The 15,326-nt window shown below is 38.9% G+C and overlaps 1 protein-coding gene across 1 annotated transcript in view; it reads left to right on the top strand.

The window, feature by feature from the left end:
• Positions 1–14,184: 14,184 nt before the first annotated feature.
• CCDC68 (coiled-coil domain containing 68) overlaps positions 14,185–15,326 on the top strand; it is a 91,267-nt gene continuing 90,125 nt past the window's right edge. Inside the window, exon 1 of the mRNA XM_027868996.1 lies at positions 14,185–14,259. The gene's annotated coding sequence lies outside the window, so the exon portion shown is untranslated. The remainder of the gene's footprint in view (positions 14,260–15,326) is intronic.

Below are 15,326 nucleotides of genomic sequence, written 5' to 3'. Positions count from 1 at the left end.
AGCTCTCATTAATCTGAGTGCCTTCTCTCTGAGACCACTCCCAATTTATCCTGTATATATCTTATTTGTACATAGTTTGTTTGTTTTTTTCCCATGTTGTCACCCTCATTAGACTGAGCTACTTGAGAGCAGAAACTACTTTGGTTTTTTGCCTTTCTTTGCATCCCTAGCACTTAGCACAGTGTCTGGCATGTAATAGATGCTTTAAAAATGCTAGTAGATTTGACTTATTGTCAATGAAATGGTGATATTTAAGATCCAAACATTCATTATTGTGGGTGGCTGGTAGCATATGTAGAAAAAACAATGGATGTTACTCAAGAGCTAGAATAGTGAGTTGAAAAAGTGTATTTCCCTTCCACAGTGTTGCCCCTAAGGCCCTGAAAGAATTTGAATGTTAACTATGTGATAATGGTCTATCTCTGAGAACTTAGACCTGCTGGTGTGAGATAGTTGGAGTCAGTGAATCAAATCCATTGACTATGTAGAATCTGGACACACCCTATAAGAAAGGTGATAGATATTTGGTGACGTTGTGGTGGTATTTATACCCCACTTTGTTCATATCCCCACTGTAATGACACATTTCTCATTTCATTGACAGCAGTTGTACTCTTTGTCAAGTCTATATAAAAACCAGATCAACAAGGTAATCAATAAATAAAGTAAGGCATTTATCCAGGGTCAAGAAATTGAAATTCAGAACAATGTATTATTTTACTCAGACAGAGAAGTTCAGTGAGGAGAGTTGGGAACAGGGGCAGTTGGAAACTGCTCATAGCAACAGAAATCACCAGGAATTTACGTTGGAGGTAGAGGATGACTTTTTTTTTATCAGTCTTATTTTTTTTAATTTTTTTATTAATTTATTTTTAGTTTTTAACATTCACCTCCATAAGCTTTTGAGTTTTAAATTTTCTCCCCTTCCCTTCCCCCCCCTCACTCCCCAAGACGGTATGCAATCTGATATAGGCTATACATATACATTTCTATTAAACATATTTTCACATTAGTGATGTTGTAAGGAAGAATTAGAACCAATAGGAGGAATCACAAGAAAGAAGAAACAAAACAAAACAAGTTAGGGGATGATTAAAAATTGCTAGTCAGAATAGGATAGGGGTCCCAAAGTTTCTCATCTTCTAAAGGAAAATATGAGGGTGGAGCCTGGGGGTGGGCAGGTGGCAGGATGGTAAGAATAGAGGGAATTATATTTTGGGGAGTCACTTGATTTTTTCCCTGGATTCTTCAGGCAGAGAAAGGAGCTGGTAGGATTCAAGTTCTCTCACGGACTTCCCTGGCAGCATTGCAGGAGGAGCTACCTGGTGGGAGAAAGGCCAAGTCTTGGACCAACAACATGGTTCAAAGAGTACTGGTTAAGAGTTGGAAAAACTGTGTTTTAGTGCTGGGTTTGACACTAATTCTGGGTCTCTGTTTCTTCCTCTTGTGAAATAAAAGGACTGGGCAAAGGAGTCCCTTCCAGATGAGTCTGAGATTTAAATATCAAAAAGGTTTGACTCCACTTCAACTCAGCCTTCATTTCAGTAAGCCCTGAATTACCCTTCCTAGAATTAATCACTTCCCTGCTCTGGGGACTCAGTTTCTTTCTCTATAAAATTAAGAAATAGAACTAAATTATAGCATATCCCTCAAGCTCTTACATGGTATTTTGAGGGTTTGGGGGCCATTGTCATCAAACCAAGCTTTAGTCTTCTCCAAATCACTTATGTGTTGCTGTGTGGGTTACCATGCAATTCTACCCTGCAACCCTGGTAACCAACCCCTTGGATACCAAATGTGAGAAAACAATTTTCCTTGGCACCCAGTTATCAATTATAATTAGTTTAAAGAGGAAGTTACCAAATAGTCTGATACTTTGGGGGTTAGGAATAAGCAACTTTGCAGTTTTCTGGGATTTCTGACTTTTTTGAAGGGGGAAGGTAGAAAAGAGGAGGTGTCAGCCTCCCCCTCCAAATAAAGGCACCTTTTGTGGTGTTTGTCCCAGGTACAGGAATACTGTTATGGCTCTACTATGGCCTTTAATTTCATCAATATTTATTCAATATTCATTATCTACTATGTGTAAGATGTTGTTGTAGGCACTAAGGAAAACAAAGAAAAAAATGAAACAATCCTGCCTTTAAGGTGCTATATCTCTCATAGTATCAGCTCTTTGCCTTATATTCATAACCTTTGTCTCCTATGTTCCAGGCACTGACCAACAGTGGAATGCAGATGAAAAGTATCATCCCACATGGAGCTAACTTTAACAAACTTTGTTGCTACTCACAAGAGGAGGAAGAGAACAGCGGCTAGCAGGGACAGTGTCTGGGTGCAGAAAAAGGGTGAGATGGATATCCATGGTCCAGGGAAAGTCCCCAGCCACACAAGTCTTAGTCTTACGTATCTCTTGAGACAAAGAGCCAGTATGATACCAATGGGAGATTGCCCTGTTATCTATACGACTAGTGTAGTGGAGGTATTTTCTAACTTAACAAATAAAGTAAAAAGAATGAGAAGCAAGGAAAGTAGAAATGAGGAATAAGGACAAAGGAAAGTTAACCTTAACAATATCATTCCGGCAAGATGCTAAAAAGGGTTAATGCCCAGTGTCTGGGTTTATTATCCTTGGCATAATGGTGTCCTGGGGGGCTGGGGCCACACCAGTCAAACCAGTTTCTGATTGACACAGAAAATGTATACCTGTCATTTGTGTTAATCTCGTACCTCTCTTGGTTATTCACCTCTAGCGACAATCTAACCTCATAGGTACCATCACTCATCTTGGGGCAGATCCCTGTATTTTATAGCTCTTAGGCAGAGGAACTAGAAAGGTATAATTCTTAGAAAGAATAAACCAGGGGTCAAGGGTCAGACTTTTCAATTTAACACTATAAAAATTGAACTTTATACTTGTCATGTATTTTTCTCCACTTATTTTAAATGGTTATTACTATTATTTTCTTTTTTATATCACTATCATTTTCCAAAGACTTACCACCAAGAATAGTCAGGCAAAACTAATCAACATATTGGCTATGCCTGAAAATATGTTCCTTATTCCACACCTTTTGCAAAGAGAGGAGAGACATGCTTTGCCAAGAGTTCTTAAAAGTCATGACTAATCACTGCACTGATCAGTTCTGAAGTCTTTCAGTGTTTGCTTTGACAACATTGTGGTCATTGTGTCAAGTGTTATCCTGGTTCTGCTCACCTTGTTTTGCATCAGTTCATATGCTTTGCCAAGTTTCTCCAAATTCTTCATATTTGTTATTTCTTATAAGTCATTTCAGTCATGTCCAATACTTCCTGACCCCATTCAGGGTCCTTCTCCAGCTCATTTTACAGATAAAGAGACTGAGGCAAACACAGTGAAGTGATTTGCCCAGGGTCACACACAGCTGAGAAGTGTCTGAGGCTGGATTTGAACTTTGATCTTCCTGACTCCAGGCCTGATGTTCTATCCATTGTGCTACCCAGCTGTCCTTATAGCACAGTAATAGTCCTTACATTTGTTGAGGTTTGAGGTTAAGGGGTGCTGGGACCCCAAAATCATGACATGCGGGTCCAGCCCAAATGAATTTGACCCAAGCCTTCTTTCAGTCAAAGACAAGGTTTATTAAAGATGAGCCATATTGGCCAGACTCTTAAGGAATCGCTCATATTGACAAGTGGACTTGAACAAGTCTCAGCCCCTAAATGGTGGCCAAGATAAATCATATATACAGAAAGACTGTGGGAGGGATCTAGGAGTGGCCAAGGAGGAGGGGTCTGGAAGAAAGGGTATCTTGATGGGCTGGGTGACTGGAGGAGGGGTCTAGGGAAGATCTTGATGAAAGTGACTGGGAGATAGAATGGAGTCTAGATAGGATCCTGGGTGGGAAGTGGTTGGGGCCATCTGAAGGTAACAGACAATAGAGGGCTAGGCTCAATTAAGCGTAACAAAGAATTGGGAGATTGGGCATGGGCAATAAGGAAAGGCCAGTTGATAGGATTATAGCCTCAGAGACTTTGGCCATGAGGGAAAGTCCAGGGTGTTTCCTTTGTGGGGTCCAGATCCCAAAGACTTGTTCTTTTCCTTTTAGGGTTTCTGATCCCATCCTCATCATTCATCTACAATATTCATGATTCATTCAGTCATTCCTCATTCAATGGGTGCCTGCTTTCCTTCTAGTTCTTTACTCTAACAAAAAGTATTGCTACAGATATTTTTGTAAAAGTGGAACCTTTGGGGGAGCTAGGTGGTGCAGTGGATAGAGCACTGGCCCTGGAGTCAGGAAGATCTGAGTTCAAATCCAACCTCAGACACTTGACACTTACTAGCTGTGTGACCCTGGGCAAGTCACTTAATCCCATTGCCTAGCCGGAAAAAAAAAAAAGAAAAGAAAAAAAAAGTGGAATCTTTCTGTGATTTTGATCTCCAGAGGATATGCTAAGTAGTGATATTGCTCAGATAAAGAATTTATACAGGTTGATAGGTCTTCTTGTATGATTATAGAATGTTTTCCATAATAGACCATTTCACAGCTCCACCAACAGTGCATTAGTATGCCTCTCATGCAGTGGGGTGCTGGTACAGATTTAATAACTAACTCTCCAAACACTGCAACATACTTTTCAGTGTAATCTCCATCATTAACATTCCCTCTTTCACTTTATTAAGTCCAGACGATCAACAAAACAATAAATCAAGCCCTGATTTGTAATGATTTGTTGATTTCTAAAATAATAAATAAACGCTCACAATTTTGAAAATTTAACAATTGGCTCTCAAAAGCCAGTTAGACCTGACTCATGCACACTCCTATGATGTCTTGTACTTTGACATTCTGTTTGGTGTTGTGTTTATTTTTGTAGTTTTCCTATTGCATGCTATTTTCCCTCCCTGCCTCATTGGTCTTTGTATTGATTTGTATATATTCAGCGTAAAAACTTTTTGTTCAATTTTAAAAATAATGAAACTATCCCATGGATCCAGGGATCATTTTATTCTTTGCATTTGTACCCCAACACCTAGCACAGTACCTATCACATAATAAATGCTTGTTGATTTATTGATTAACTCATTCAACCCTTTGGGTGGTATTGGTTTTCTATTACACAGCTTAATGCAGGTCTCAACCTAAGAGACAGCTCCCCCCACCCATTCAAGCCACTTTGAAATATGTGTTCAGTATAGTTTTTGACATTCTAGAGTTGAAAATTCTAACATTGTTCCAGATTCCTTTCTGGAATCCCCATAATTCTCACTTTTAGCAATTAAGGGAGTTGGATTCTTTGTACATAATAAAGGAAAACTGAGCAAAAGTCTCTTTAAAAAAAAGTAACATTTTTATTTAAAGTTTTGACTTCCAAATTCTATTCTTTTCTCCCTTCCTTCCTCCCTCCCTTAGACAGTAAGCAATCAGATATAGTTTATACATGTGCAATTACATAAAACATTTCCGTATTAGTCAATTTGTACAAAACAACTTGAATAAAAGGGAAAAAAATGAAAGAAAGAAAGTGAAAAATAGCATGTTTCAGTCTGTATTCAGTCAATGTATCAGTTCTTTCTCTGGAGGTGGATAGTATGCTTCATCATTAGTTCTTTGTGATTGCCTTGGATCATTGTATTGCTAAGAATAGCTAAGTCATTCACAGTTCTTCATCGAACAATATTGCTATTACCGTGTGCAACATTCTCCTGGTTCTGTTCTCTTCCCTATGCATCAGTTCATGTAAGTCTGTCCAGGTTTTTCTGAAATCATCCTGCTTGTCTTTGCTTATAGCATGGTAATATTCCATTATAATCATAAACCACAGCTTGTTTAGCCATTCCCCAATTGACGGGCATCCCTTTGATTTCCAATTCTTGGCCACCACAAAAAGAGCTGCTATAATTATTTTTATATAAATAGGTGATTTTCCCTTTTTTTGGATGTCAGAATTTTCTTTTTAAAAATGCATACGTACATTATAAAAACTGTTACCAGTTTGATGTTTCTATGCAAGAAGGCTATAATAATTTTTTTTTAAATTAGATCTTATTGCAAGTCTATGTCTAATGCATAAACAATTGCTTTCTCATTTAATTTGCTTTCAATGGTGAACTTTTTTTTAATTGCAAAAGGACTCAATTTAGATAAATTGCTGTAAAAGTTTGTTTTTTCCCAAAGGAAAGGTTTTATTTACCAAGCTGGGTCATGTGGGACAAGAGAAGAAAAATGCACAGAAGTTGCTGTTGTTGAAATTTATGTTAATTTTGCTTAAGTGTTCTGGGAAGCTTCAGCTAAGCTTTGGCTCTGTGCTAGGGGAAGAGAGATGTGGGAATTGGGTGGGCTGGGAGGTAACAAAAGAATCAATGATTAGTAACCATAAAAAAAGGAGTTCTAAGAACAAGACAGCCACTCTCTGAGGTTCTCTGAATTATATTCGAGCTCCAAGAGACACAGGTTAAATTTAACTTAGATCATTAGCTAAATGAATAGACCTTTTAAGACTACATTTCAGCCGTAAACATTCTGACAGAGTGATTGGCAGCCTCTCATTATGGAGGCGTAGTGATTAATTAGCACTGAGCCTCAATTAGTTTTCCAAGGCAAGGAACTGTATTTCTTCGCAGTGAAGATCAATATTTAAATACTAAGGAGCTCCTCGCAGTTTCACCTGAATTACAATCTCACTCACATATTTAGCTGGCTTTTTAAGAGCAGTTTCTAGTAAATTCCATCTGTTCCTACTGGGTAGAAGGCTGGACTTGAACTCAGGAAGGCCTGTGTTTCAATCTCACCCCAGACACTTGCTTAAATGGACCCTGGGCAAGTCACTTAATCTTGAAAAACCTCAGATTTTTCATCTGTAAAATAGAGCTGATTTTATTTATTTACTTATTCATTCATTTATTCACTTATTTATTCTGAATTTAGGAAATAAAACAAGCATTTCCATAATAAAGTAAAATAGAAAAAAAAAGAGGATTGCATATAAAACTGCAAATCTGTTATGTGAAACTTGTTTTTCCTTTTAAATATGTAATAAAGTTATAATGTAACTTTTTTTTCTTCTCCCCCCCTCCCCACAAGATAGCCACCATTAGACACAAATAAAAGCTGCCCTCATGAAACATATTCACTCTTTTATGGCAGAGAAATGGAGGACTAGGGCACGGTACCACACATATTATCAGATATGGGTTATGTGTTGGCTGTTTTTGCTTTGGCGTTAGCTTTGTCATAAGGGAAATTTCAGTCTGGAAATGGGGGTGGGTGAGGTAGGAAGTAATGTTAAGCAAAACAAAAGGTACCAAAAATAAAAAAAAAGTAGGTTGGCCCCAAAGGTCACTATGATGCAATGATCATTACCTTCAAGTATTAAAAGTCCTCTCATCTGGAAGTGACATTAGACTCATTCTACTTGGTCCCAAAGAGCAAAGGTAGAAGCAATGGGTAGAAATTGCAGTCACAGAGTCACAGATTTGGGCTTGATGTTTAAAAAACAAAACAAAACAAAACAAAACAAAAGAAACCAGAGTTCTCCTTCCTCACAATTAGAGTTGTCCCAAAGTGGCATAGACTGCTTCAGAAAGTCTGCAGAAAGGTTAAGTGACCACTTTGGGGTATGTATTACATAGAGGAGTCTTGTGATCCAGAAAGGTAGAGGCAAGAACAAGGGATTGGCTATGTTATGAAGTCTCAGGAGGAGTCAGTGGGTTTGAGATAGAGAGGCCTATGGAAAACCAGGGAGTTAAGGCTTGTTGTAGATGCAGAGCTGTCTCCTACTTGGACATTCCAGCACAGAAACCCCTTGAAATATTATTACATTGAAGCATTTTACACAATGATATGGTATATATAAATCATGTTTAGAAAAGTGACCATTTATTTGTTAGTGAAGATAAATTCTTATATGGGGTGGGAGGGTGGAGATGAACTTCTCTCCATAACAAGATGCAAATCTTGTTTCATATTTAGAAACAACATAATCTGTCTGAACTGATAAAAAATACCTTATTCTTACCAATTTGTTCTGTTGAATTTCTTTAGCTATTATGATACGCTATTCAAGTCATTATGAATGAGTCATTTTGTGAGAAATGAAAGAGTTAAATTTCCCATAAGTAGATAAGAAATCAGCACAGACAGGCTAACTTCTCCATGGGGGGAGCAGGGGAGTGATAACACAATTCTAGGCACACAATGTATCTTAGGGGTGGGGCATATAAGGAAGATTGTATTCCAGAAGGATTAGGACCAATCCTGATCCAGGAGGGCGGAGTTAGGCAATTACTAATTATAAAGCTTGCCCTGGCTTCTTTTACCATGTGCATTTCTCTCCAAGTAAATGTACCCCCTTCTCGGGAGAATTGAAATGACGTACTTCAACCTCTTTAATAAAAAGTCTTTGAGACACCAATCTTCGGAGCTGAGTCTGGGGTCATCTTTATAACAATATCGAACTTGGAGGTTTGTTTCAGACCAAATAGACATAACAGAGACAGACATATGGAACAAAGAATTAAGGTAGAAGGGGACACCTTGAAGTGATTTCACCTGGGAGGTTATTTCTGGTGTTTTCCTTGCCCTTTCATTCACATGAGAGACCTAAGCAGTTGAGGGCTCAGGGAAAAGCTAAGTGCCTCAGACCTACATAATATTTATGGAGCTTCTTTGACAAAGCCTTCCTAAATGGTTTAGGTAATGCAAAATCACTGAATTGCAGCGTCAGAAGGGAGTTAATCCTTATAAGGATTAAATAGGAGTTAAAATGAGCTTCTAAGAAAAAGTCAGATAGAGGCTTGGAACAGAGGCCTCCTGGACACTGCATTCTGGCTGTTCCTGGAACAAAATCTATCTAAGCTCTAGGTATTTTCTCTGTCTTTCCTTGCCTGGAATGCTTTTCTTCCTCAGCTCTGCCTAACAACTTCCCTGGCTTCATTTAAGTATCCATTAAAGTCTTCTCTTTCATAGGAAACCTTTTCCAACCTCTCTGGTGCCTTCACTCTGTTATTTATTTCCCATTCAATCTGTATATGGCTTGCTTTGTACATATTTGTTTGTTTGTTGTCTCCCTCTAGATTATAAGCTCCTTGGGGACAGGGACTGTTTTTTTCCTCTTTTCATAACCTCAGGGCTTAGCACAATTGCTGACATATAGTAGGCACTTAATAAATGTTTATGGATGGATGGACTGACAGAGACCCAGCCCCTAGTGAATAAGGGGGAGAAGATAAAGATAGATGAAATGCAAGTATACTGCTTAGCCAGTTACTAGCTAGCTTATCTAAGTTCCAAAAGAGCTTGGCCCATGGGGGCAAAAATACTTTTTGTGAAGAGAAAAGGTCTATCACAGTCAAAGCTCAGGGAAATGACAGGCTCTTTAGATGACAGGAAAGTAGCTGAGGGGTTTCCCCTAGCCTGTTATTGACTATGTGGAAGATGTAAAAACTGAATAAAGGCTAAGTTTTTGTACACTGAGCTAAAAAAAAAAAAAGATGGTGGGGGCAGCTAGGTGGCACAGTGGATAGAGCACCAACACTGGAGTCAGGAGGACCTCAGTTCAAATCCGGCCTCAGACACTTAACACTTACTAGCTGTGTGACCTTGGGCAAGTCACTTAACCCCATTGCCTAGCCAAAAAAAAAAAAAAAAAAAGATGGTGGAACCTGCTTTTCTTCATAGAGAGTAAACTCAGCTAAGAATTCCAAATGAAATCAGAAGCTGAAAGTAGAAAGAAACTCCCTAAATATTGGCCCAGCAGTTCATTGCTTGGGCTGCTAGGTGGCACAGTGGCTAGAACACTGGGCCTGGAGTCAGGAAGGCCTGAGTTCAAATCCAGCCTCAGACACTTAATAGCTGTGTGACCCTGGACAAGACACTTAACCCTGGTGGCTTCAGTTTCTCATCTGTAAGATGAGTTGGAGAAGGAAATAACAAACCTCTCTAGGATCTTTGCCAAGAAAACCTCAAATGAGGTCACAAAGATTCAAACATAACTGAAAAATGACTAAACAACAAAAAATAACAACTCACACTTACATTGCACTTTTCCATTGCCCCCTTCGGACTTCTTAGACTATTGATATTTTAAAAAAAGGAGGCCTTTGTTTCCGAGAGAAATATAGGGTCATTTAATGAGCTTTGTAATTTCCTAAAAACAATCCAACTTTCATTCCTCTTCTTGTTTAATTCTGAGCCCAACTTGTTTGTTTGTAGTGTCTGTCCAAGATAAATAGATGGACAGATCAAGATCTAGATATGTAGGTAGAGATAGACAGATATTAATACACACAACAGATATTGATAGATGAGATTTATGGGTTATTCATCTAACTGGACAACATAACTAGACATAAATATGATTAATCTGCATAATGTGAGAAATGATTATTAATAACCAATACTTTGGTGAGATTCAGAGCTCCCCCCTCTTCTTTCAAAGTTCAGACTTTAAGTTCAGTTTTCTGGTAGGACATTACTAATAATGAGATTGCATTAATTCTTCTAGATCTTGGTCAGACCCCACCCAACCTTGTAAGGAATTTAATCTAGAGTGGGGAAGCCCATTGTGTTCTACTCAAGCATGGGTGGGAGATACCCCAAGGGTGGGAGTAGTCTAGTATAGCTGGGGGTGGTCTGAGGAGAAATAATTTCTCTGTGGAAGGGTCACTCTCAGCCGCATTGACCACCTACTATTTCAAAGGATATGAGCCCTGCTGCCATGATTGTCTTTGGTCTAAGAGAAATGGCCAAATGACCATTATTAATAAAATGATTAAATTACCCAGAAATTAGGTCTCTCAAACCTTTTTAAATGTCACAATAGGGAAGAGAGGGCATTCCAAAGGAAGGAATAATGTAAGCAAAGGTGTCAAGCTAGGAAAATGGAAGATCTTAGGAGCTGTTAATAGTCCAGAGATATGGCGGCCATAGCTTTCAACCTGACCAATAAGTCAAGTTTTACTGACATCACAGAAGTCAGCAAAAATATAGCTCTTGCTGATTATATTTGCTATCAGCTACTTCCTGGGTATGCTTCTGACTGTATTGACTTTGCCACTGTGACTCAGCTGCCCTTTCACCCTAGAATTTTCTTCAATGCATGTGGCCTTCTAACCCTATCATATATCCCTGCCATGCTGGTCCTTTTGTTTTATTGGTGAGTTTTTTGGGGGGCCTGCATTTTGGGGATGAACTTAGCCCAGACATGCTTTATTCTCCTCTCAGCCTTGCTTCTTACTTTAAGAACTTTGATACCCACCCCTTATTTCCCCTATCCCCATCTCCAATTACCTTTTATGTGTTATCCTTCCCTATTAGAGTATAAGCTCCCAGAGGCCAGGGAGTACCTTTTTTTTTTGCATGAATTTGTATTCCCAGTGCTTGGCATATTGCCTGGCACATAGCAACAAATGCTTGTTACTTTACCTTACCTCACTATGGCACTTTTGAGTTACTTTTGTTCTTCCCATGAGGACATTAAATTTACATTGGTTATACTTCCGCATGGAAATGTTGTCATTCAGTTGTTTTCAGTCTGTCCAAGTCTCTGTGACCCTGTTTGGGGTTTTCTTGGCAAAGAAACTAGATTGGTTTGCCATGTCCTTCTCCAGCTCATTTTACAGATGAGGAAACTGAGGCAAACAGGGTTAAGTGACTTGTCCAGGATCACACAGCTAGTAAATGTCTGAAGCCAGATTTGAACTCAGAAAGAGAAAACTTCCTGACTCCATGTCTGATGCTCTATCCACTGTGCCACCCAGCTGTCCTATGGAAATACTGTAGGCACTTTATATTCTTTCTTCCATCCACATTCCATTTTTCTTCATCTATACTTTAATTATACAGGTCATGATGGAGTTGTTTTTTTTTTTTTAAACTAGATGCCAAATTTTTCTCATTTTTATTCTTCTAGTTTCATATTGATTTTAGTCCTCGCTTTAACAATTCTGTATCAAACTAGGCACCAACAGTTGATGTAAAAATGATTTTAGCAACAGTAATGAGTAATTTCCTGTTTGCTAAACTATAATCCATCTCTTCTTTTTGAGATATTATTTTCAACTCATTCTTTCTAGAGCTTTCTGCTTCTTCTTTGGAAGAAAGTATTCACAGTATACAGATGAGTTCTGTGTATTTTGCAAGTCTTTAACCTGTTTTATTCCTTATTCCTGATCCACATTTCCTAAGATTTCTCACCATCTGCACCTATTTCCCCCTTTCATTTGAAGTCATTCATTAGAGGTAGTTGGTGGTGCAGGGGACAAAACTCTGGGTCTGGAGGCAGGAAGACCTGAGTTCAAATCCTTCCTCAGACACTTACCAGCTTTGCGACCCTAGGTAAGTCAGTTAATCTCTGTTTGTCTCTGTTTCCTCAACAGTAAAATGAATTGAAGAAGTAAATGGCAAACCACTCTAGTCTCTTTGCCAAGAAAACCCCAAAAGAGGTCAGGAAGAGGTACCTATCTCCCAGCATTGCAGTGAAGATCAAATGAAATATTTGTTTGAAAACAAAACACTTGGCATAGTGCCAGATTCATAGTAGTGCTATATAAATGCTTATTTCTCCTTCATTGAATATCAGAGTAAATGTTGATTTCATTTGGAGAGTTTCATTGAGTTCTTCATAGAATTTCGCTACCTCTTCCTCTCCTGCAACAGATATTGGCACATAAGCTACAATGATTTTTCTGGTGATCTTTGTTACGATGATTTTATGTTGCATGACAAGATGTTTGTTGCCTTTGGGAACAAGACAGAACCAGCTTCACCAACTCCTTTATTTGTCTTTCCAAGGAACACTTGTGAGTGTCCCATGTAGCTGCTTTGTCTTCTAGTTTCATTTCTGGTGAGAATATCAAGAACAATATGATTCCATATCTCCAAAAGCATAGGATCACAGATTTAGTTAGAAGAGACATTGGTGACTGTCCAGTCCAATTGCCTCATTTAATAGATGAGGAAGCTAAAGCCCTGAGGTGGTAAGTGACTTGCTCAGCCTCATATAAGCATTAAGTAACAGAAGCCAGATTGGACCTCTGGGCCTCTTCCTTTGAATTTAGTAGTCTTTCCACTCTGCCATGTTGAACATAGATTCACATTTTGAATCTAAATAGGTTAAAATTTATAGAGGGCCTAAAAACTCCGTGATTCTTTTCTGTCATTCTGCCCCGTCACTGCAAAAGCAAAAGGAGATCAAACAAGACTGAAGCTCATTTCGTATTTTTCTTTATTTCACATGTGGCCATGCATGGCCCAAGAATTCATCCTCTAGTGGTCAACCTACTAGTCACAGACTTAGAGATGGAAAGAACCTTTGAGATTATCTAGCTCAACCTCCTCATGTTACAAATGAAGAAACAGTCCCAAAGACATTAAGTGACTTAACCCTGGGTTACAGATAGCAGGTGGCAGAGTCAGGAGTTGAACCCAGGTCCTTTGATTCCAAATCCATAATCTTCTCCCATTGTATCACAATAAGGGCAGCTAGGAGGCACAGTGATGCCAGGCCTGGATCAAGAAGACTCATCTTCCTGAGTTCAAATCTGGCCTCAGACACTTTCTAGCTGGGCAAGTTACTTAACCTTGTCTGCCTCAGTTTCCTTATCTGTAAGATGAGCTAGAGAAGGAAATGGCAAACTACTCCAGTATCTTTGCCAAGAAAACCCGGAATGAGGCTACAAAGAGTCAGACACGACTGAAAACAACTAAACAACAAGCAAACATCAGAATGGCTTCCATATACTTAGCTTGTCTATTCCTTGGAAGGCTGACTCAATCTACTACTAGGACCTTATAATGACTTATGAAGGAGTTTTTGGTTCATTCCAGCTTGTAATTTTATCAGGTAGAAAACACACAGAATGGTTACTCATCTGTAATGTATAGTATTTGGGAGGTTCCTAGAGCACTGAGAGTTGAGAATTTCCCACGATCACATAGTATGTGACAGAGATGGGGTTTTAACCAAGGATTTCCTGACTCAAAATGCCAATCTCTATGCACCTTCCCATGCTTCTTCTCCATATGAAGTTAATAAGAGATAGTGCTGGAAGAATGGTTTGGATCCAAGTTGTAGAAGGCATTGAGTGCCAGATAAGAGTTGTTACATTATCTGGCAGACAATAGAAAGCCAGTGGAAATTCCTGTACATAGGATTGCTGAGATGGGTGTGGTTCTACAAGGAGGCAGACGTATTAGGCTGTGCATGCTGGACCAGAGAGGAGAAAGACAAGAGGCAGGGAGACCCATTAGGAGACACTTGATATTGGACAGGCATGAGGTAAGAGGGAACTGAATTAAACTGGTAACTTTGGGAATGGAAAATAAAGGGTAGATACAAACTTGGGGACTGATTGTGTGCAGGGTAAGCTCACAAAGAAGTCAAAAATGACTCAGAAATTTAGAGTCTGTGTGAATAATTAGCTTTACCATTCATAGAAATAAGGAAGTATGGAGCTGGTTGCAGAGAGGTGATACCTTAGCAGAGAACACCACTCCAGAAAACACCCAAGAAGACAATGTGGGAGGCCTGGGACACTGCAATGATGGAAGGAGAAGAAAGAAACAGGTAGGAGGGCAGGACAGCATTGGACGATTTCCTCCTCACCTCCTGCCATTTTGAAGAGAGTAGAAATAGAAAATAAATTATTTGATAACTATATTAATTAGACTTGTTAACTCCTTTCCCTCTCTTCTTTATCCTTCATTTTAAGTGGCTTTCTGGAAGGAGACAGGGAGGGAGTTGCAGAAATACAATGGGAAATGCAAATGACATCTTTTTCCTTTCTTTGCATCTCCAATGCTTAACACAGGGTTGGCACATAGTAGGCAATTAATGTTTATTGAGTGATGTTAAAAACAAAAGATAAACAACAAAATTTTATTTTAAAAAACTCAGTAAATGATTGTAATGGGGGCAGGATTGGGAATTTAAGGAGCACAGAATAATGACTGGACACTGGCTTGGTTTTTTGAGTACAACATAATGGAAAGAAAGGCAGTGGTTATGGGGAGAATGTGTTTTAGGAATGGATTATCCTGAGACTCTATGGACAAGGCAGTAGATGTGGGATGATAATAGGGAGTCACTCATCAGGAGAAAGTGAGAGTAGTCCACTGAAGAAGATGAGAGATCTTAGTAACATAAGGTTTTGCCTACTCCAGAGGGTTCACTTGATGAGGTTAAAGGTTAAAGGATGCCAGTGTTTAGGACTACAAGTTTGAAAAAAAGACTGATTTTATTTCCATAATTAAATAATCATTCCCATGGAGTGATTAAGTCACGTCTTCATGAATTGATTGAGTAGGTATAAGGGCTCTATGAAAGGTTTGGATGTGTCCATTAAT

The sequence above is a fragment of the Vombatus ursinus genome, unplaced genomic scaffold (genome assembly GCF_900497805.2).
Source record: "Vombatus ursinus unplaced genomic scaffold, bare-nosed wombat genome assembly UNPS02014791.1, whole genome shotgun sequence".
Taxonomy (NCBI): Eukaryota; Metazoa; Chordata; class Mammalia; order Diprotodontia; family Vombatidae; genus Vombatus; species Vombatus ursinus.
Note: the sequence above shows the minus strand (reverse complement) of the source record. Positions and strands in the feature narration are given on the sequence as shown.